Source organism: Nansenia antarctica (genome assembly GCF_963989245.1).
Source record: "Nansenia antarctica genome assembly, contig: SCAFFOLD_67, whole genome shotgun sequence".
NCBI classification, from domain to species: Eukaryota; Metazoa; Chordata; class Actinopteri; order Argentiniformes; family Microstomatidae; genus Nansenia; species Nansenia antarctica.
Window position 1 is genome coordinate 266,216 of NW_027663205.1, and position 23,726 is coordinate 289,941.

The following is a 23,726-nucleotide window of genomic DNA, read 5'->3' on the forward strand; positions in this document are numbered from 1 at the left end:
AAGTGCCTCTTCACCTTACTTAGAAGTGTTGGCTTGAAAACCGTTGCATCGCAGAAAGGACAGTGAAACTGCTGGCAGCAGGTGCTGCAACTTTTCAGCTCTGGCAACAACCTTTCTCTGACATGTAATATGCATCTAGAAAAAGAAAGGGCCTAATTGGTCAAATTGAACGTTCTTAGATGATTCCACAGACATAACTTTGACCAGAAGACTCTGGATTACCCCCCTGACAAACCCACATATAGCTCATAGTCATACCTGCATATAGCAGAGTTCATGTACAATACTGTAAAATAGCTTATAGACATAGCCTACCTGCATAGAATATAGTCATGTATAATACTGTATAATATTGCTGTATAATACTGCTGTTCATATCCTATACACATATTTACCCTATACATATATTTATATTCACCATTCCTCTTATTTACCATCTGTACATACCTGCACATTAGGGCTGCAATTAACGATTATTTTGGTAGTCGACTAATCTGTCGATTATTTTTTAGATTAGTCGCGATTAGTCGTGTGGCTTTTCGCTGCGCGTAAATGGCGACGCAGAAGCATAAATCCGGCTTAACTAGCTATCTAACCTAACGTTACGCCAAGCTACAGCTGCTCACAGAGCTAGTTGATTGGCTAGCTAGCATTGCTGGCTAGACTACAGACAGCTCACGTTAGTAGGCTACGCTTGGCGCTGTTTATCTTACAGACAGCTCGCTGGTGGACTCAACATAATTGAAATAGCATTCAAGCATCATTCATGATCATCCACCATGACTACCTGGTATTTTAATAGCGACCACCCCTCACTTCATTTCATCTCGCGTTCTCCTGGCTTCAACATGGAAAACCCCTGCTACGTAACGTTACATACAAGCGCCTCTGTCTGTCACACGCGTGCCACAGGGCAAATAAATTAATAGCACAAACGCTCATAGCATGTACAGCCCTGTCCATGAGACGTTGTTTTCCAACATGTAACAGTAAAGCTAACATAAACATTACGACCCTAACAATATAACGTTAGCCAAAACTTAGCCAGCTGATTCTTGCATGGCTCCCGTAAAACAAAACAAAAAAAGTAAAAAAAAAAAAAAGTTTAAAAAAAAAATACGATTAGTCGACACAAAAATTCCACGTCGACGAGTTTTTTTGATCGAAGTCGTCGATTATGTCGCCTAATCGTTGCAGCCCTACTGCACATACATAGTATATGTTATAATAGTAATAGTTAATATAACATAATAGTTATTTTTGCACTCCGGTTACATGCCAAACTTATTTTCGCTGTACTGTACTTGTACTGTACATTGACAATACATTTGAATCGAATCTAATCTAATAACTAAGTAACCTCAGCTAACAAAGGCCGTTAGCACGCTAACCCAGCTAGCTAGGGATGTTAAACTATGTTTGTCAAAAGCAACAACATTCCCACTGCTGAGCAGTCTGATAACACACCGCCACACAGTCCTAACCCAAACCCTAGTCTCACCTGATCTCCAATTTATATCGCTTTTTAAATTTACATTTATATTTAAGGGGATTTCAGGCAAACTCCCCCCCTATATTACTTCCCTGTTGGACTGGAATGTTTCTTCCTATCAAACACGCTCCAGCGAGTGGTTGGTTTGTACGGTCCCTCAAATGTCTACTAAGCTGGGTAGGACAGCCTACTCTTATGATGCTGCTAACACTTGGAACTCTATTCAGAATTCTCTGAAACTGGTCACTCTCCCATCACTCAATGATTTTAAGAACTTGGTTTTTCCCCTCTGTGTCACTTCTTGTAACTATTTTTAAATTATGTTGTACATTTCTTAGTAATGTTTTTTTGTTGTTGTTTGTTTTATATTTTGTTTTGATTTTTATTCTGTTTATGACTTGTATTGTTGGTTCTCTTTTGTTCACTCGTTGCTGCTGTAAATGAGGGCAACCTCAGTAACTTACGAGTTTAAATAAAGGTTTGAATGAAAAAAAATGTTAAGTGTTAGTTACGCTACTTACTTTTCTTCCTTCGCGAAGTTTCTCAAACTGGTCTAGCTGGCAAGTGCTGACGCTACAAGTTCGTGCTAAACACGTGAAAGGCACATTCCATTCCGTCCTAGAAGGCACATTCCTTTCCGTCCTGGCTGCAAGGCTGCAGCTGGACCCTTCTCGGATTCCCCCCCCCTCCCTTTTTTAAACTCCTCCCCTTCCTTTTTCTATTTAAACTTCCTCTTCCTGGTTCACTCTTCAATTCTCCCTGATGAAGGCACAGTGTGCCGTAAACGTTGGAGCTTTTTCTTTCTTTTAAGCCTTTTATGATATCAGTCTTGCTTGACTTTTTAAAAAAAACATTCTTGATAGGTTGGGACAGAACCCATATCTACCTTTTAAATTAATTATTCCTGTCAGTAGTTTGCACAAATAATTTTGTACAAACAAATTGCCTTTGCACATGGTTGGGGGAGGGGAAATTAAGTCTCTCCAAATGTTGAGACTCTCTTACACATTGAGTGTGTGGTGTGTGTGTGTGTGTGTGTGTGTGTGTGTGTGTGTGGAGTGAGTTTTGCACTTTAAAAGCACCTTGTGTGTTTCTTCAAATCACAGTTGTGTGTGGAGTGAGTTTTGCACTTTAAAAGCACCTTGGTGTGTTTCTTCAAATGTGAATTTGGTGTACTTTTACAGTCCTTGGTTTGAGAGGGACGTTCTTTCCACCCCTGCTTCAAGGCAAAAAAATGTTTTCTAAAAACAAATACAAATAGATATGACAGGAATAATACTTCAATATGGAAGGCACAGGCGTTGTTGGAAGCCACGCTATCAACAAGCCTGCAGTGTCAGGCCAGCACTTTTGGAACTGCAGGCATGGGCCCCTTGGGAAAAGGTTCGATTACTTGCATTGGCCGGGAATCCAACCCGGGTCAACTGCTTGGAAGGCAGCTATGCTCACCACTATACCACCAATGGATTCATGACATGAGGATGGACCGCAACAATGATATATCACGGCTTAATAAAAGTCCCTTCTTTAGGCCTTTCAGGCGGACACTTCTCCCAACCTGAGGCTCTGTTGCGGGGGAGGGGAACGCTTTCTTCAGAAGGCTCGTTTGTCTAGGGCTATGATTCTCGCTTAGGGTGTGAGAGGTCCCGGGTTCAAATCCCGGACGAGCCCTTTAACTAAACCTTTCACCATTTGGGACCACCAAATGGAAGTGCTTTGGCTCAATGCTTCAACAGATCTTGCAAAATTCCATGTTCAAAAACTGCTTTGACACGTCCTGGCTTTAAAGATCCGGTGGAAAGCGCTACTGGTTCAAAGTGAGTGCATGACGAGGTGGCCGAGTGGTTAAGGCGATGGACTGCTAATCCATTGTGCTCTGCACGCGTGGGTTCGAATCCCATCCTCGTCGCACAGCCTTAATGCTTTTTCCGCTTGACAGCCCCGTTGGAACACCTTGTCAACAGAGGAGTTGGTGGTGGAGAAACAATGCGAAGCATCCGGAACGTCTTTCGTAGAGCACATTCAAATGGGACATCATCGAGTAGCTTCTTTGAGTGCGGAAACTGCCTCAATATGGAAGGCACAGGCGTTGTTGGAAGCCACGCTATCAACGAGCCGGCTGGCTTTAAGGCCATGGACCAGAATTCTCCTGCCCAAATTCAGCAGACATCGAAGCATCGGGACATCAGTGGGAAATTGAAAATGAAACAATTGGAAACAACCCAGGTGAACTATGTCAACAACCAATACATTTCAATATCCAATCTTCAAGGCCAAGTTCAGCAGACATCTAAGCATTGGTGGTTCAGTGGTAGAATTCTCGCCTGCCACGCGGGAGGCCCGGTTTCCATTCCCAGCCTATGCATGAACCCACCTTTAGGACAATTCAAAGAACAGATATCAACTAAGTAAACATCTATTCTTCAAGGTCAATTTCAGCAAACATCTATGACAGAGGCACGTCGCCAAGTCTTTGGGAGCTTTAATCTCCGGTAGCATGATGTATAGAAAGCACAGAGCCAGCCAGATGTTGTTGTGCTCTGGTGGATGACGAACTCCGGGTGGATGTTGTCACGGCCGGGGGATTTGCCTGGCTTGAGCTTGCTCATGGCCTCACTGAGTTCCTCTGCTGTGAATTCTCCCGAGAGGTTGGAATCGACACTGGCCGCTCCCGAGATGCAGGACACCTCACGCGATGTCAGTCGGGCAAAGTCTTTGTCAGCATCCGGGAAGCGGCCGTTCTTCAGGAGCTGGGATGCGATGGCGTTTGCTGTGACTGGGCAGCTGTGGGGTGTAGTATTTCTGCCTGTGAGCTGGTTGATGGTCTGCCACGCCTTGCGACTAGAATGGGTGAAGTCGATTGATTCGACAACTTCTGTCCATCTGGCCCTGCGGGTGATATCCAGCTTCTGGAGCAGTGCTGCTGCAGTCACGTCCACCTCTTCTCTGGAACTAGCCCTCTGGTGGTCGCACAGAAGGCGGCTGCATTCCTCGTCCCAACCTGGGATGTAATTCCTGTTATAGCCACGTGGGATGGTCTTCTTTGCCGCACCCAGGAGGACCTGGCAGTAGGCTGCATAGGCCGCATCCAGATCGGCTGTGTCTGGGTCTGGCAGGCCATCTGACCTTCTTTCAGTCTCCTCAGCATACGACTCCCAGTTGGCTTTTCGGAAGTTCCATCGCTTGACGGGTTTCCCTGGTACCGGTTCCACCAGTGATGGGACTTTAATGATGGATGGTCGGTGATGTGAGCGGGGAAACCTGTCCAGGACGCGTCTCTCCGGTTTCGGGTCGTTGCTGTGGCAGATGGCAAAGGCCAGGTCCGGGTTGGTGGAGGTGTTCCAGCGTGCAGAGAAGAAGGTTGGAGGCTCCTTGGGGTCGTAGAGCAGTAGGGCATCAGTGTTGGAGGCCCATTCACTCAGCGCCACTCCATTAGGTGTTGTGTGGTTGTAACCCCAGTCTGTGTGCTGACAGTTGAAGTCACCTGCATAGATGGCGGGTGCAGTTATTGATGGGAGTGACGTCGCAGACAGCTCCGATGGTGGGGGCTTGTATACGTTGACAACTGATGTTTCCTGGATTTTTGTAACCAGCCACTCGATGTTTGAGCCTGGTGGGGATTGGCTACTGGCTGACCAGTTTATTTCAGTCCGGACGAACGTTGCCACGCCGTGTTGTTTGCTGTAGATGGACCCAGCGAGATGGAACCCAGGGATCTTGAGGATGTTGTCGGATGTGCAGTGTGTCTCCTGCAGGAGCAGAACCGCTGCCCCGTTGGAATCAGCCAGGTGACGCAGGACTTCGAGTTTGGCGGTTGTTAGGCCCTCGACATTGAGTTGAAGCACTGACAGGCCTCGGTTTTCGACGGTGGGGATGACTGCCCGTCCGCCGGTCCTAAGCCTGCCAGCTCGACGTTTGGTTGGCGACATTAGTTTCACAAGTTGGTCTTGCACCATTTCTTGTTACTTGCAGAGGAGGCCACGTGGAGGCTGTCGTCTTCTCCTCCTATTCAAAGCCGCCTCGCTGGTACAACCTGGGGAGCCTCCACTAAGACACTAAGAATATCCACCCAAGCCCTGGTCTTCTCTGCAGCGGAATACTGCGCCCCAGTCTGGAGCAGAAGCCCTCATGCGAGAAAGGTCGACGTGGCTATCAATATCTCCCTCAGAATAATAACTGGATGCTTGAAGCCTACCCCTGTGTCCCTCTTGCCAGTCCTCGCGGGAATAGCACCGGCCGGCCTCCGACGGGAGGCTGCCACCCTCGCCCTGGCCAGGAAGGCACAAAAGTATGACTGGCACATCCTGCACAACACCACCATAACACCAGCACCTCCAAGCAGACTCAAGACCCGCCACCCTTACAACAAGGCAGCACAAGACATGCTCAACTCCACCTCTGAGGACATCTCCAGAGATGCATGGTTGGCAGCAGCTTGGAAGCAGGAGTGGGAGTCAGCCGGGCCCTCCCGAATCCACCGCTACATCTGGGACCCAGGAGATGGCGCCATTGGAGGAGACGACCTACCACGCCGGCAATGGACCACACTGAACCGTCTACGAACTGGTGTCGGTCGCTTTAAAACATCAATGAAGGCGTGGGGCCTGGCGGACAGTGCGGCATGCGAATGCGGTGACCCAGAGCAGACCGCCGACCATATAATCACCATCTGCCCCTTATATAGACCACCTTCAGAAGCCAGCCTCTTCGACTTAGAACCAGAGATGCGGGCATGGCTACGCGACACCGAGTTGGACCTCTGACGTTACACGAAAGAAGAAGAAGAAGCAAACATCTAAGCATTGGTGGTTCAGTGGTAGAATTCTCGCCTGCCACGCGGGAGGCCAGGGTTTGATTCCCGGCCAATGCATGAACACTTCTTGAGGACAACAGATATCAATTCAGTAAACGTCTATTCTTCAACGTCAAATTCGTTGCACACACCTTAATGAAAGTCCCTGCTTAACGCCTCCAGGGCGGACACTTCTCCCAACCTGAGGCTCCGTTGCGGGGGAGGGGCACCTGCTTTTTAAAAGGCTAGTTGGTCAATCGGTATGATTCTTGCTGTGGGTGCGAGAATCCCGGATGAACCCTTTTACTAAACCTTTCACCAGCTGGGACAATCAAATGGAAGTTCTTTGGCTCAATGCTTCAACAGATCTTGCCTCAGGTCACTGCAAAATTCCATGGTCAAAACTGCTTTGTCACGTCCTGGCTTTAAAGATCCGGTGGGAATCGCTACTGGTTCAAAGTGAGAGCATGACGAGGTGGCCGAGTGGTTAAGGCGATGGACTGCTAATCCATTGTGCTCTGCACGCGTGGGTTCGAATCCCCTCCTCGTCGCACAGCCTTACTACTTTTTCCGCTTGACAGCCCCGTTGGAACACCGTGTCAACAGAGGAGGTGGTGGTGGAGAAACAATGCAAAGCATCCGGAACGTCTTTCGTAGAGCACATTCAAATGGGACATCATCGAAAAGCTTCTTTGAGTGCGGAAACTGCTTCAATATGGAAGGCACAGGCGTTGTTGGAAGCCACGCTATCAACGAGCCTGCAGTGTCAGGCCTGCACTTTTGGAACTGCAGGCATGGGCCCCTTGGGAAAAAGTTCGCTTACTTGCATTGGCCGGGAATCAAACCCAGGTCAACTGCTTGGAAGGCAGCTATGCTCACCACTATACCACCAAAGCACTCACGACATGAGGATGGACCGCAACAATGATATATCACGGCTTAATAAAAGTCCCTTCTTTAGGCCTTTCAGGCGGACACTTCTCCCAACCTGAGGCTCCGTTGCGGGGGAGGGGAACGGTAGCTTTAGTCGGCTGGTTGGTCTAGGGGTATGATTCTCGCTTAGGGTGCGAGAGGTCCCGGGTTCAAATCCCGGACGAGCCCTTCGACTAAACCTTTCACCAGCTGGGACCACCAAATGGATGTGCTTTGGCTCAATGCTTCAACAGATCTTGCCTCGGGTCACTGCAAAAATCCATGTTCAAAAACTGCTTTGACACGTCCTGGCTTTAAAGATCCGGTGGAAAGCGCTACTGGTTCAAAGTGAGCGCATGACGAGCTGGCCGAGTGGTTAAGGCGATGGACTGCTAATCCACTGCTAATCCATTGTGCAACTGCTTCAATATGGAAGGCACAGGCGTTGTTGGAAGCCACGCTATCAACGAGCCTGCAGTGTCAGGCCAGCACTTTTGGAACTGCAGGCATGGGCCCCTTTGGAAAACGTCCGCTTACTTGCATTGGCCGGGAATCGAACCCGGGGCAACTGCTTGGAAGGCAGCTATGCTCACCACTATACCACCAATGGATTCATGACATGAGGATGGACCGCAACAATGATATATCACGGCTTAATAAGAGAAACAATGCAAAGCATCCGGAACGTCTTTCGTAGAGCACATTCAAATGGGACATCATCGAGTAGCTTCTTTGATTGCGGAAACTGCCTCAATATGGAAGGCACAGGCGTTGTTGGAAGCCACGCTATCAACGAGCCGGCTGGCTTTAAGGCCATGGACCAGAATTCTCCTGCCCAAATTCAGCAGGCATCGAAGCATCGGGACATCAGTGGGAAATTTAAAATGAAACAATTGGAAACAACCCAGGTGAACTATGTCAACAACCAATACATTTCAATATCCAATCTTCAAGGCCAAGTTCAGCAGACATCTAAGCATTGGTGGTTCAGTGGTAGAATTCTCGCCTGCCACGCGGGAGGCCCGGTTTCCATTCCCAGCCTATGCATGAACCCTCCTTTAGGACAATTCAAAGAACAGATATCAACTAAGTAAACATCTATTATTCAAGGTCAATTTCAGCAAACATCTAAGCATTGGTGGTTCAGTGGTAGAATTCTCGCCTGCCACGCGGGAGTAGGGTTGGGTACCGTTTGGGTTTTATCCGGTACCGGTACCTAACCGATACTTTAAAAACGGTACCGGTACCAAAACGGTACTTAATTCGGTACTTTTGATTTTTTTAAATGACATATATATATATATAATAATAACACGGTCGACAACATTAAACAGCTTTTCACTTTTTTATTGCTGAGGCACAATATATATTAGTTAAATATACACTCAAATTAAAATAAATGAAAATAAAACTCCTGAGCCTTGGGGACTCCATTAAGCTGGGGGTGCCTATCGTTGGTACTGATGTCGAATACGAGTACAGTACACACTTGTTCGGCAGCCCCTCAAGGACATCAGAATATTCTTAGAAAAGGGATCTAGTGAAGAGGCCTGCATAGCCCCCAGAACCAAGAAGGCCGAGAGGAAATATAACTCTGATGAACTGGAGCCCTCCACCTCGTCAAAAACCAAACTCTGTTGCCGCTCAGCTACTACTACTCCCCTCCCCCTCTCTGGTCCATGATGACATGACGATTCATTTTTCAGACACAGTAGTAGGATAAGGACAGTACCCGAATATCAAGAGATCCCAGATCATGTTGTCCACCTCGCAGAGACACAGCCACACATCCGCACAACGTCATCAACAGACGCGTCGAATCCTGGAGTGCACTGTCCAATCAAAGGCTTGCGTTCGTAAACTCGCTCTGAGAGCGTCGCAGCGCACACTGGGCCCGACGTCATAAGGGGAGCAAGTAATTTGATTGGACAGAAGGCATTCCATGTGTGGTGATCAGAATTCCAGAACGAGTTTACGGAACGCACCCATAAGTCGAGCGTCGCGTTACGCCAACCCGCTAGCGGAAGTTGCTATTAGCAACCTTCTCGTTATCCTTCCGTACTCGCTGCTTTCACTGAGTGGAAATTTAACAGGCGATGTGACGTCACGAGTCACCAGTTGACACCGGCGAGATAGAAAAGTACCGAAATGAGGTACCGAAATCTCCTTTGCGATTCGGTACGGGTACATACCGAATGTAAAGTAACCGGTACCTACCGGTACCGATTTTCGGTACCCAACCCTACGCGGGAGGCCCGGGTTCGATTCCTGGCCAATGCATGAACACTTCTTTAGGAAAACAGATATCAACTCAGTAAACATCTCGTGGAAAATGGTAAGAGGTTTGTCCCTTGCTCTACCAGGCTCATCATAGGTAAGTCTCAAGCCATTTACTAATCGTTTTGGCCTAGCTTGTTTAGGGGAACGTTTTGCCTGTGATCTAGTGGACATTCTTCTATCATCTTCCTCACTGGAAACTGGTTCCGCTTCTGAGTCAGTTTCTGGTGCAGTCTCTGGGTTCCGGTCTTCTTGGGTGCAGTGATCTGGCTCTGAACGACTGTCACTTTCTGACTCTGACTGACTGTTGCTTGCTGAATCTGCATGATTGTCACTTGCTTCCATATGTGCTTCCCTCTGTCTTGGACTTAGAGTGGACCTTTCTCTTCTCTCCAGGACCTTCTCTAGGTATGTTCGATAGGATGGCCCGTTTGGCCAGCTGCACTCCAGATCGGAAGAGTCAGAGGATTCACATTCGTGTTGTTCTTTGTGGTCGGTTGTCACTCTCTTTTCCTTGTCCGTAGTCACTCTCTTTTTCTTGTTCTGAGTCTCTGTTCGAGTTCTAGGCCTTGAGGGCACGGGGTCATCATTGACTGCTACTGGCATCCGCACCAGCTCTCCTATGGGCAGGAGATGATCTCGATGTAGGGTTTTGACCCTTCCGTTCCCACTCTCAGGTTTCCCCTTGTAGACAGGCAGGTTTGGCATCTTCTCTGTGACGATATATGGAGTCTCACACCATCGATTCTCCAGCTTGTGTTTCCCTTTGAGGCCTAGATTTTTGATAAGCACTCTGTCGCCAGGCTCTATATTCTGAAACCTGACTCTCTTGTCGTATGCCTTCTTGTTGCGAAGATGTGTTTTGTTGGAGGCCTCCGTAGCCATCTGGTAGGCCTTCTGAAGATCTTGCTTGAGCTTTGTGACATATGAGTGCTGACGTTCTCCATCATCGGGCTGTGTCCCGAAGCATACATCCACGGGGAGTTTGGCTTCTCTCCCGAACATTAGAAAGTAGGGAGAGTATCCTGTGGAGTCACATTTGGTGCTATTGTACGCATGTACGAGATGTACGACATGTTGGCTCCAGTGTCGTTTCTTTTCTTGGCTTAGCGTGCCCAGCATGGACAGCAATGTCCGGTTAAATCTTTCTGGCTGGGGATCACCCTGTGGCTGGTAGGGGGTCGTTCGGGATTTCCTTATGCCCATTATCCTCAGCAGTTCTTTGATCAGTTTAGACTCGAAGTCTCGTCCTTGGTCGGAATGGATTCGAGTTGGTAGTCCATAATGCACAAAATACTTCTCCACTAATATCTTGGCGACTGTGAGGGCCTTTTGGTTTTTGGTCGGGAAGGCCTGTGTATATCTCGTAAAGTGGTCCGTTATGACTAACACATTGCTGATTCCCTTTGAATCCGGCTCCATGGACAGGAAATCGATACAGACAAGGTCCAGTGGCCCAGCACTGACTATTTGGTGCAACGGGGCAGCTTTGTGGCTTGGCCTTTTCCTTAGAATGCACTCTCCGCAGTTCTTCACATACTGCTCGACGTTGGCAGCCATCTTTGGCCAGTAGAAACGGCTTCTTATCATGTCAGTCGTCTTTTCTGCTCCCAAATGACCTAAGTCATCATGCATGGACTTCAAAACCACTGGCCTGAACTCAGCTGGTAGCACAAGCTGCTGGATGTTCTCTCCTGAATGGCTTTGGCTCAGGCGGTACAGCAGCCCATCCTTCATGACGAACTTTCCCATTTCCTTCTTCATGGACTGGATGTCAGGAGAAGGCGCTACATCCTTAGGCCAATCACCATACTTCACTGCATGAATCGTCGCTCCAATCACAGGATCTTGGCCCTGAGCCACGATGAGCTCTTGTCTGGACAGCTGTCCAAGAGTGTTCATGTGCACGCTTGTGGGGAAAGCGTATACGTCGGGCACACACTCAGGGGACGCTCCTAGTTGTTCCGCAAACCTTGGTGAGGCTTGGGAGGATCCCAGGACACCGACCTGCTGGCAGATGGACTTGACACCAGACTGGGGTATACTCTTCCAGTCGGAATCGTCTTCTCTGGGCTCCAGCCTTGACAGTAGGTCTGCATCGATGTTATTCCGGCCAGGTCTGTAGATGATGTCAAAGTTGTACACTGACAAGTCTGACAGCCAGCGATGTCCAGTTGAGTTGAGCTTTGCAGTGGTAAGGACATACGTCAGAGGATTGTTGTCTGTACGTACCGTGAAACGGGCTCCATATAGATAGTCGTGGAACTTTTCGACGAGGGCCCACTTCAGTGACAAGAACTCTAGCTGGTGGATGGGGTAGTTCCGTTCTGAAGAGCTCAACTTTCGGCTGGCGAATGCCACTGGCCTCAGGCCTTCTGGGTAGTCCTGATAGAGCACTGCGCCGAGGCCGGCCAGACTAGCATCCACATGCAGGGTGTAAGGTTTGCTGGGGTCTGCGAACGCCAGGACTGGGGCGTTGGTGAGGCAGTGTTTGATTTTCTCAAAGGCCTCAGTGCACGACTGGTCCCATCTCTCTCCGAAGGGTTCTCGCTCATCCAGGTACACCTCACTTTTTCCCTTTCCAGGTCTTTTCCCACGCTGGGTGGGGGCGTACCCCTTCGTTAACTCCGTAAGGGGACGGACAATGGGTGAGTAGTTGTGGATGAATCTACGATAATATCCACAGAAACCCAGGAACGACTGCAATGTCTTCAGGTTGGTGGGCCTAGGCCAGGCGGTGACAGCCTCGATCTTTCCCGGATCGGCAGCAACACCATTAGCCGAGACGATGTGGCCGACATATTTGACCTTTGTCTGACAGAAGTGGCATTTGTCGATCAAGATCTTGAGGCCAACTTCTCGGAGTCGGTCGAGGACTTTCAGGAGTCTCTCCTCGTGTTCTTCCAATGACTTGCCAAAAACGATCAGGTCGTCGAGATAGACCAGTACTTGGAGGAGGTTCATGTCTCCGACTGCTTTCTCCATCAACCTTTGGAAGGTTGCAGGCGCTCCTGTGATGCCTTGGGGCATTCTTTCAAACTCATAGAATCCGAGAGGACAGATGAACGCAGTTTTTTCCTTGTCCTCTTCGTTCATAGCTAATTGGTAGTAGCCACTCCTCAAGTCTAGGACAGAGAACCATTTGCTGCCAGACAGAGAATCCAGAGCCTCGTCGATCCGGGGCGTGGTGTACTGGTCAGGGACAGTTCGGCTGTTCAGTGTACGGTAGTCGATACACATCCGGATCGCTCCATTTTTCTTTCTGACAACGACTATTGGTGAAGCATATGGGCTTCTGGATTCTTTGATGATGCCCCCAGCCAATAGCTTCTGGATATGTTGTCTCACGTCATCGATGTCTGCAGGTGCGATGCGCCTGGATCGTTCACGGAAGGGTCTCTGGTCTGACATGCGGATGCGATGCTCCACTCCTTTTGCCAGTCCCACATCCAGTTCGTGTAGGGAGAATGCGTCGCCTCTCTCAGACAGCTTTTGTCGGATTCATGCTTTCCACTCTTCAGGAACAGGTGAGTCTCCGAAGTCGATCAGACTTGTGTCAAAGTCCTCTGAGGCTGACGGTTGTTTTGACACCGCTGTGACTACATCGGTGCGGCACAGGCGGCCTAGGATGGTTCCGACAGGTATGGTTGCATCCTTGAGGGACTCATTCTGGATAAGCACTGTGAACCGGTTCACATCAACCGCATGACTTGGAATCACCATGGACTGTAGGAGCACCCCTGCAGGGAGAGGGCTCATGGAGGAGGATTCCACCATCAGGATCTCATCGGGCAGTGGCTGCTTTGTTTCCACTTTACAAGTAGCCTGACAGCTGCGTCCGGGACCCTGCCACCTCACACATCCAACTTCATCCTCCTTTCCTTCCTGAACAACGTCTGTGGACTCTGGGCAGGGGCTCTGAATGCCCAGGGTTCGAGCCATGAACACTCCGGTTTTATCTTCACATAGCTGAGCAAGACGTTTGGGAAGGCTGGCTTTGGCATTGGTGCCAAGGATCACAGGAGTCTGGTCAGGGCCTGCTGGATCTGGACAAATTAAAGCTAGGACGGACATGGTGGTAGGAGTTCCAGCTACTTTCTTGGGAAACTCCATATCTACCACTACATAGCCTAGATACGGATAACTAGAGTCACTCAATCCCCAAATGTCTAATCTGCTCACAGGGTTGATGGGTACATCTGACAGGTAACGCTTATACCAGGACTAAAAAATTATGCTTACACATGAGCCACTGTCTAACAGTGCGTCACACATGTGTCCATTGACCTTTAACGGCTCCATGGATGGGGGCCCTATTAAGCCTTCTGGCAGGTCTGGTGTCTTAACGTTGCCTACTGCACTCTTCTTGCTGTCAACGTTAACATTAGCTTTATCAGCAGGATGGGCTGACTCGGGGTTGTTACCTCTGACAGTTTTGAGAGCACCAATCAGCTTCTGGATTACTTTGCTTTGATTCTCAGGGTTTCGGCACCTTCCTGCAACATGTCCATTCTCTCCACAACGATAGCATATGTACTCCTTTGAGTCAGCTGCTGGTCTGGTTGGGGTGTTTGGAACGTATGCTCTGGTTGGGGTGTTTGGTACCGTAGGAGTGCTGCCGACGGCCATCACCGTTGATTGGGTTGCCGTTGCATGGAACTTTTTTGAGTTCATTTTCTGTGTCAGATGTTGCACTTGCTTCCTCAGAGCGAAAACTTCAGGATCATGTCTAGTCTCTGTGACCTGGGCTGGTTTCTCACCGCTTCCTTCTGGGATTTGGTTTGGGTTTGTAGCCAGTGTCGCGAACATTGATTTCATTTCCTTAATCTCTGATCTTAGGCTTTGGATCTCTGACAGTTTGTTTTCAGCTTGTGGTTGGGCGTTGACTGAGCACACCGTAGCTGGATTTAGTTTAGCTCTGGAGGCTTCATATTCCTCTTCTGTGCGGATCTCCCGCAGTAGGTCAAGGAACGTGGGCGGGTTATCCTTCCGTTCTCTCAGTCGCAGCTGGATCAACATCAGGTCAGCATCTACTGCTCCTTTAAGCAATTGCTCCACTCGAGCTCGATCCATGTTACTGGCCGGTAGGCCGCCTCGTTGTACAACTTTGGAGAGAGAGCGCTCCAGTCTTCTAAAGAAATCAGACAGTTTTTCTCCAGATTGTTGGCGCTGCAGTCTGAACACGAAGTAGAGATCATCTCCAGATTCCGCCAGTCCAAATGCACTTTCCAGAGCTTCCAAGCACTTTCCGGGGGTTATGTCGGTGTCGGATGAGCGCACAGCCTTCACTACTTCATATGCCTGCCCCTTTAAGCTTTCCATAATCCTTCTCCGTTTCTCTTTGGGTGCACAGTCACTCTCCTCCACCATCAGGTAAGCCTGCTCCATCCAATGGTCGAATGTTTCTTCCCCGGCTGGGGTAGGCACAGTACCTGAGAAGGTGCGCAGACGTCGGTATCCTCCACTTTCTGATGAGGGCTTCACGGTTTTGTCTAGCAGGTCACCAACTGCACGTAGGATGGACTCTACGGAGGAGGGGGCTGCCTCTTGGTCGGTGAATATAGCCTTTACATCTCCCATTGACTTGCCCTCCGCTTGAAGCAGAGCATGTAGCTTGGTGGTGAACTCCTCAGTTTCTACTTGAACTTCCGGCACAATATAGATTGGCCATGCTTTTTCTCCCTCTGCTGGAGGTATTTTCGGGGGAACAGCTGGATCAGTTACTGTTCCTCGGCACTCACAGAGCACCAGGAGGTCATCTGATGTCTCACTTACTATCCTACCTCTCACACGTACACGTCCCAAGCACTTTATAGTCTGTAGAACTTTTATTTTTGCTATTTCTGTGTTGCCTGGGACAACAGTCATAAGCGCGTTCTTCTCTCTACTGCCTCTCCTCTACACCAGTTCTTTAACTTGGTTACAAACATAGTGTTTTACTTTACTTATGGTTGTTGTTCTAAACTTGAGTTGAAACTTTTGTATTTTACTTTTTGGACTATTTAGTTTGTTTGGAAACCACGTGATCTCAGCGGAGCCTCCAATGTAACCCCTGCCATATGGGCGGGGCCTGAGTTGTATTTTAAATAAGTGGCGGTATTACCTGTAATAATAAACTATTCCAATTATGACGATCGGTGCCTCCATTAACTATGTGGAAGTATTTTAAATAGGACTTCCTTTTTAATCCTTTTAATGTATTTATGTTTTAAGATATCATATGAATTGCCTATTACCTGTTTATGACACAACACAGTGGCTTTAAATGCAAATACCAAAGGGTATATATTTATTTACTAAATGCTAAATTTAAAGTGTTGGTAGTCAATTATAATGTTATACAAAGTCAATAGACAATATTCACAATACAATGTCAACAGACAATATCACAATATCACATAACAAAATATAGGCTCAAAGCCTATTCCAATTCCTTTCAAGGAAATAAATGTAATGTTTCCAATAAACTCAAAGTCAACTCAAAGGATTCACAATTGTACAATATATCATTCAGTAAAATAAAAAGGTGGGCCCACACTCACACACACACGCACTCTGTAACTCAGTCCATTAACGAGTGTTACCGTTGCAGCTGACGGTGCTTGTGAGCGGGGGGGCCTTGAAACTGTTATGGCCACTTCACTCGTTTACACGAGCCTAAAACAAAAGCACATGCGTGGTTCAGAACTCACGTAACCTCGTGGGGAACTCGTAGGTAAACGAGGGGTTTGAAAGATGGTGTAAAAAGAGGCAGAGATGAGGGGGGATGAGGTCCAGCGCTCTCCCACGAGCGCAGGAGAATGATTGAAGGACACTGACGCGAAGATTCACTGGACGGTCTCGAGTTACCCCAGGCGATTGGAAACGGTCTCCTTGTCCACCGGAGAGCTTTCCTTTTGCTTGGTCTCTCGACTTCCAATTCTCTGGTAGCTTCAATGTGCACCAACATCAAAAGGAATAACTGTTCGTTGATTCCCGAAATGTTACACACAGCATATACAGGTCTTACTTCACTCGACGATGTCCTCAATCATTCTGACACGTTACTTAGTGCAACCTAACGCTATTAGTACAAAGTCCCGCCCCCTCTCTCTCAGCATACATTACAGTTGGCTAGCTCTTCCCGATGGACCAATGAAATAAAGAAATGAATGAATGACATAGCCAATGTGCGAACTCGCATTAGAACTTGTAAACAAGTACACATTATAAACGTATAACAATGTTAATAACCGTGTACATAACCATGAAATTATGCTTATTTATTAACCCTTTGTGATGTTCACTTTTTGGACCCTTTCGTAGTGTTCGGGTCCAGTTGACCCGGGACATCATTGGGGTTTTAAAAGCACTTGTCTTGACATTGTGCTCCTAGTCCCAAGGGTGACCCATACAAGGGGGTATACTCAGGGCGCAAGAAAGCCCCAAAATAGCCTGTGGGCACAAACAGGTACTGTACCCAATAATGCACAATAGGTACTGTGTACACATTCAAAAGTGCATATATTTTGTTCTAGTGGATCTAGGGGGTTGCCCTTTGGAGAGGCTGGAGCAGAGGATGCTTAGTAACAACCCACAAAGTGTCAGACCCCTAGGTGGGGCCGAACGACAGCATGATGAGTAGAAGCGTTTTTACGCACATGATGCTCCTAACTTTGAAAATGCAAAATCCACTATAATAAAGACCTGGGTGTCATAAATCATACTTATCTTGGAAAAATTTTAATGAAACAATGTTTTCATTGCTGTTTATTATTTTGAATTGATATTCTCAATTGAATTTCACATTTATCTAATTATAATCAAAGCTGTAAAGAAAATACAGGTGATGAACAAGAATAGAAATGAAAGAACCAAACTAAGATTGTTTTTGCCAATAGCTATGAAATACATCTCTCAAAAATGTCTGCAAATGCTGAATCACAAAAAACGAACGGAATGTACACTGTTTTCACTGTCACTGTCGAAATACAGTATTATGTCTGAAAAATCCCAAATAATTCTGAAATACCACTGGCTACAATTGTGTGTGCATGGGAGATGGAGATGGAGATAACGTTTATTGCCATTTATGCATACACATTAAGCATACACATATAGGAATTTGATTCGGCGTTACAGTAAGAGCATTTCTAAATGCAATGCAAACAAAACAACACAGGACAGACAGCAGTGCAGACAGAACACAACAAACTGTAAAACCATAGCTGCCATGTGCGGCGCTGTAGTCCACAGAATACTGTAGAGAAGGGAGGGGGGGGGGGGCGGGGTGGCATGGGCGAGCGGGGGGAGGGAGGAGTGGGGGGGTAGGTATGGGTGGGGGGAGGGAGGATGTTCTGGGTCAGTCCGACCCGTCTTCGTAGAGCAGCAATCAGTGTCGCCATGGACAACGGCCTTGAGCACTGCCCCAGAAGGCGGCACAACGTTCACCAGAGGGGGGGGTGGGTTGGCACGCTGCATGGAGGCTTCAGGGCATGGGGGAGCTTTTGAACCATAATCAGGTGAATGGGTTCATTGCGAGGAAAAACAGCATTCCATAGAATCAAACCTCTCGAACATGTGGGGTCTCCTGTCATTCGCCATTCGTCTCCTGTCATACGCCAATTCGGGGAGCAGCAAGATTGCCCACCCTGCGATCCAGATCCAGAACCTTACGGTTCAGATCCGTAAGCGCAGCGCCGTGCATTCCAGCCACACTCCCCAGTTCTTTGATCAAGAGGGGCAGTTCGCGCAGATCGCTAATCACTGCTCCCATCTTTTTAATTTGCCGATAGATCATGGCAGCACTCAATGTGTCCAACTATCATAAATCCGAAAATGAAAACATCTTCCACGTCCTCAATCGACATGACTGCCAAACAAACGAGACACCAGTTGTCCCAGGCATCTCTGATGTAACCTGCGGCAAAAGTTCCCTCTGGGCAGGCAGGTTCCCCCGAACCAGCTTTCCTAGTGGAAAATAGGTTATCAATTGCATTCAGGGACCAGCTTAACAAATCCATTTTGCTTCTGAAGAGTCAGTGCAGTGTAGAGCAACTGTCGTATATTTATCTTATTGGTTATGAATCAAAGAACAGTTATTGAGTTTAAGACGATTTAATTAAAGTACAAAAACAGGGTATACATATACCAACAGCTGGATCCTATGTCTGTTCTCCTCTGCTGGGCTGGGCTGGTCAAGAGGCCGATCTGTCCCTGTCTTCTCCTTTTTGTTCCCTTTTCTTATGCAAATATCTACCAGTGATCCTATCACAGCCACTACAGATGCTTGGCCTATCACCTTCCCTAGAGCTGGTCAAGGGGTGAAAAGGGGCAGTCACCTGTGATGTCACTATGGCCTATAATCATTCCAGGAAGTCATTCCTCAGCTGACCATAGAAGAACAGTCAATGTCCTGAGCATATGATCGTCATACAACCCCCATCTTCAGTAGCACAGGCCCACACCATGTGTGTTTTAAGTACAAATATACTACATATTCCTGCCTCGGAACACCCTGTTCCGAAACTAAACGACCACATAAAACAAAAACAAAAACACAAAACCCCACATACTGCAACTAAGAAATCAAAGAAGAACATTTTTATAAAATAAACAACAACAGACAGAAAAACTACACCAACACACAACACAAGAAACATAATAACACAGACTAACCCAGCACCAGTACCAGCAACCAAAAATATCATATAAACCAAATACAAAACAATCAACAATAAAAAAGAATCCTAAAAATAACAATACAAATTAATCTAAACACAGTACATCATACACATTTCAACACAAAAACTTCCAACGACCAACGTCTTCTTGTTTCTTGCATCTTCAGAACAACCTTTACCGCTGTCTCAGATTGATAACCTTTCCTAGTCAGGAGCTTTTTCTTCGTTGCGCTAGGAACAGAACTTCTTTCCTATCTTTGCATAACCACCACATCACTTCTCAACTGACATCAATCACATACGATATAGAAATAAACAAACAATACACAAATAATGACATTCAGTTATCATAACACATAATTCCCCAACAGTAAGCACAGGACAAAGGGAATGCATTAATGCATAGATCTTCACCTCAGATGAGGACTAGTCTTCTGAAAAGTTCATCAACGTGCTCTGAGTGACTGATTTTCCAAAAACAGTCAATGAGGCCCTGTCTCCTAAGAAAGTCAAAAATCATGTCTGCTATAATAGGTGCTCCTATCTTAGCAAAATAAGTTTCCCATGCCCCTAAGACCGTTTCCAGCCATGCTATCATCTGCTGTCCATTCCCGTCGTTCCCTTTGATCTGCTGCTTCACTACCCTATGCGTAGTCTTTAATCTCTTCTTAACTGGTCGTCGTCTGTCAGTGTCATTCAGGTTCAGGCAGTCGTCTGGTCCCCTCCCACGCTGATCAAGGTCTGGGGAGTCGCCCTCAGCATCATCTGAAGCATGATGCAGGCACTCGCCAGCATCCCCAGTAGCACAGGTGTCCAGGCTTTGGACACTCCCAGGCTGGACCTCCAGACTGTCAACACTCTCTGCTTCGTTGGTTTCTGGTTCATTGGCATCTGGACAGCTTTCCACTATCCCCTCGGTTTCAGGCATTGCCGGTAATGTCACTGGCTGTAACACTGGCATTGCCACTGGCTCTGGCAACATCACAGCATCTCGTCGTAGCTCCTCCTTCTCAGGTACTCTGGGGACCTCGGCACCTGTTGGCACAACATCCTGCCTACTCTGTACATCCACCCCCCTGTCCACCACCCGTGGCCCAATTGGGGTAGGGATATGCCCAGACACCACTGGTGTACCCACTCTGATGTTGTTTCTCCAACAGACCCCACATTGACCTAAAGCATAGTCAATCTGTTCCATCAAATATGGACTCCAAAACCCATATTCCTTGTTGATCTTGCGTCTTACCTCCCCCCTTGCCACATGTGCTAATCCATGAGCTTCCTGTATTAACATGCCTAATAAATCTGAGGGTGCTACAACCAACCCCTCATGATTCCTCCACAGACCTGTGTCATCCTGACTTGCCCCCCTTGCTAGCCAAACGTTATTGTCTAACATAGTTGCTCTACTCTGTAACATCAATAAATCCTCAAGTGTGACCATGCCCTGTAATTGTACTTCATGTGCGACCAGAAGACCTTTACCTGCCTTGTCTGCTCCTGTAATGGCTTTGGCTGCATCCTCTGCAGCCCTGTTACCTTGTGTGACATGTGATGAGTCAGACCTGTGTGCGGCACACTTCACTATGGCTAATTCCTTTGGCTTCATCATGGCCTGTAACAGCTTCATGATCTGTGCGTGGTGCTGTATAGGTGAACCATCAGTTTTCTTAAAACCCCGCCCCCTCCATACAGCTCCATTAAAATGACAAACATTATGTGCATAGGCAGAGTCAGTGTACACTGTCACTCTCCGTCCGGTTCCTAAGTTGCATGCTTCTGTGAGGGCAATCAACTCAGCCAACTGAGCTGAGCAAGGCTGAGGAACTGCCTCAGCCTGTCCCACAATAAACTCTGAATTCTGTGCTTTAACTAAGGAATACCCAGCGCACAAAGTTTCTCCTACCCGGTAACAAGACCCATCAACCCAATATTCTATATCAGCTCCCTTTAAAGGCAAAGCTTGTAGGTCTGTTCTATGCTTAATCACTCTGGCTGTCGATGGAATCTGAGCACCGGATGGCACCGTCACCTGACAGCCGTCAGGTGTGCATTTTACTGTACAGTTCAATTGGCATAGAGCATCTCTCCCTAGCAGCCCTGTTGGCGTGTGTTCTGACACAAGTATTGACAGAGTTGCTCTCTGTCCCTTGTACTCTAAGTCTACAAGCTCAGTTGTAGGAATCAGCTGTTTAATTCCCTCAAATCCGATTGTCTTCACATATTCTCTAGACATAGGAAGGTGCGTGGCGTCTTCAGGCTTCTTTGTCACCACCAGCTGGCACCTCCCACTCGGATCTTCCGGGCACCCCTATAGGCCAGCTGCTGGGTCTCCGTAGAGGTTCATCCCTCCTGGAGCAGGTGGAGCAGGAGGCCAATATCCTCCTCCTTGGCTCCCCCCTGCGCCCCCCTGGGGCCTGTTGTAGCAGGTACAGGCTAGATGTCCATTCTGGTCGCATTGGTAACATGGTCCTAGAATCTTCCTCTCTGCTGCTGTCCATCCCTCTGGTGGTGGTCCTTGGCCAGGCTGTGTGTACGGCTGGTATGGAACCGCTTGCACCCCTGGTGGCCCCTGTGGGTATGGCTGGTAAGTAGCAGGATACCCCCCTTGTGGCCCCTGTGAGTAGGACTGGTAAGTAGCAGTCTGCACTCCAGGTGGCTGTTGCTGAGATGGGACCTGTAGAGCTAAAGCCTGCACTCCCTCTATGTTCCTCTTGCTTTCAGTCAATTGCACATGAGTCAATATTCTGAGTGACTCATCGTCTTGTGTCTTCTGTATCTGAATATTCTTTCGATATAACTCAACTTGATGAGCTACGTGGTCTATATAAACAGCTTTGTTCATGTGTCGTAGCCCCACCACTTCTGCTAGCTTATCCTTAACTGGGGTAGGAAGACCTTGTTGTATTTTTTCCCTGATTATGGATTTTTCTAAGGGGTTATCTTCAGCGTCCTTCCCTGTCACACTTCTCCATTGAGAGTGCACACGGGCAACAAAACCCCTGGGATTCTCATCTCCCCCCAGTGGCTTCACAATGATATTGTCTGGGTGAATGTGAGTAGGGTAAGTCTCTCTGATTGCCTTCCACAGCCTGCCTCTGTTTGCTGCAAAGAGCTCTGGATCATAAACTGATGTATTGATATATCTATGAAGTCCTGCCTTCATCAATATTTCCTGCATTGTATCCAATCCTGCAATAAAAGCTAAGAGTCTTTTCAGGTCTCCCATCGCTGCTTGCGTTCCTGTCAGTCTCACGTCCACCTCAGTCGTCCACGGGTGGCCACCATCTTCCAGGACTGGGAGCTTTTCTATCACTTCAGACAGATCTGTATGATTCCAAGGATGATATTCTATCTTGTTACCCCGAATCAGCACTGGACAGTTCTTTAATGTATTTGATGACATTCGATGACAATCTTCCTCTTCCTCCCTTTCTCGTTGCTCCTTCAGCCGTCTGTGGTGTCTTTCTTCCTCTCTTTCCGCTTTCTCCCGGCGTCTTCTCCCACCTTTCTTTTCGGCTGTGACTATCATCTTCCTGACCTGAGCGTTGTAGCCTCCATCTGCATTGTCGTCATCACTTGAGTCTTCACTGCCATCTTCGCTGTCATCTTCCTCGTCACTCTTGTCCTCCCCTTTTCCCCTTGGCTGCTACTTCTTCTTCTGGGAATTGTCCTCCAGTGCCTTAGCATATGGAGGGGGACTGGAGACTGGACACATGTTTGTGAATGGAATGTTCAATTTCTCTTCCAGTGCTTTGCCAATTCATTTTTCTTTCGGTTCCATCTGAGCTGTTTTCTCATTCCAAGCTGATGCTAATTTCTGCCCCTCTACCTTAAATAGCTCTAAAATAGCTAACTCTAACCTGCGTTTTTCTGATCTATTCTTTGCCTTTTTCTGGTTTGCTTTATAGGTTTTAATAAGTACCTCTAAAGTTGCAATAACTCGTAAGTCGAAGGTGCCCTCTTTCGGCCCCGGCTGTTCAATGTCTGCCCAACGACTATTCCATTTCGTTGACATTTTGCTAATTACCTTAACAAGAGGATTAATTTGTTCTACTATAGCCATAGGGGATAAAGTAGCCAATATTCCACTATGTTCACTAATATCTTTTAACATTGTTGAATTTGTTGAATTTGTTGAATTTGCCCCTAATATCTTTTAACATAGTTGAATTTGCCCCCATCTTAAGCTGATTGATTTCTACTGCTCAATATGCTGAAAATATTCTATAAGGTGTACTTTTCTTACAACCCACCTCCTTATTGCCTTGTTTGCTAAACAAATGCTAGTCCAATTTAACTGTATTAACTGTCCACACAGAACCCTACAACTCAGAATAACAGATTTGCCTCTTGTGTATGTCAGTGCAGTATTAACTTAAATCTAATCCTCTGTGTAAGTACTTTATACTTAAATGTTTTTCCTAATTGTTTATGAATATATGTCACTTAATTGCTCATTCAATACTAATTACAGTTCTGGTCAACACAAGTATTAAATCCCAAAGGCTGGTCAACACCTAAGTATTCACTGATTTACAAAAACCCTTTTACTGCTCAACTATCAAATATGTACTATTCTGCTATTCCT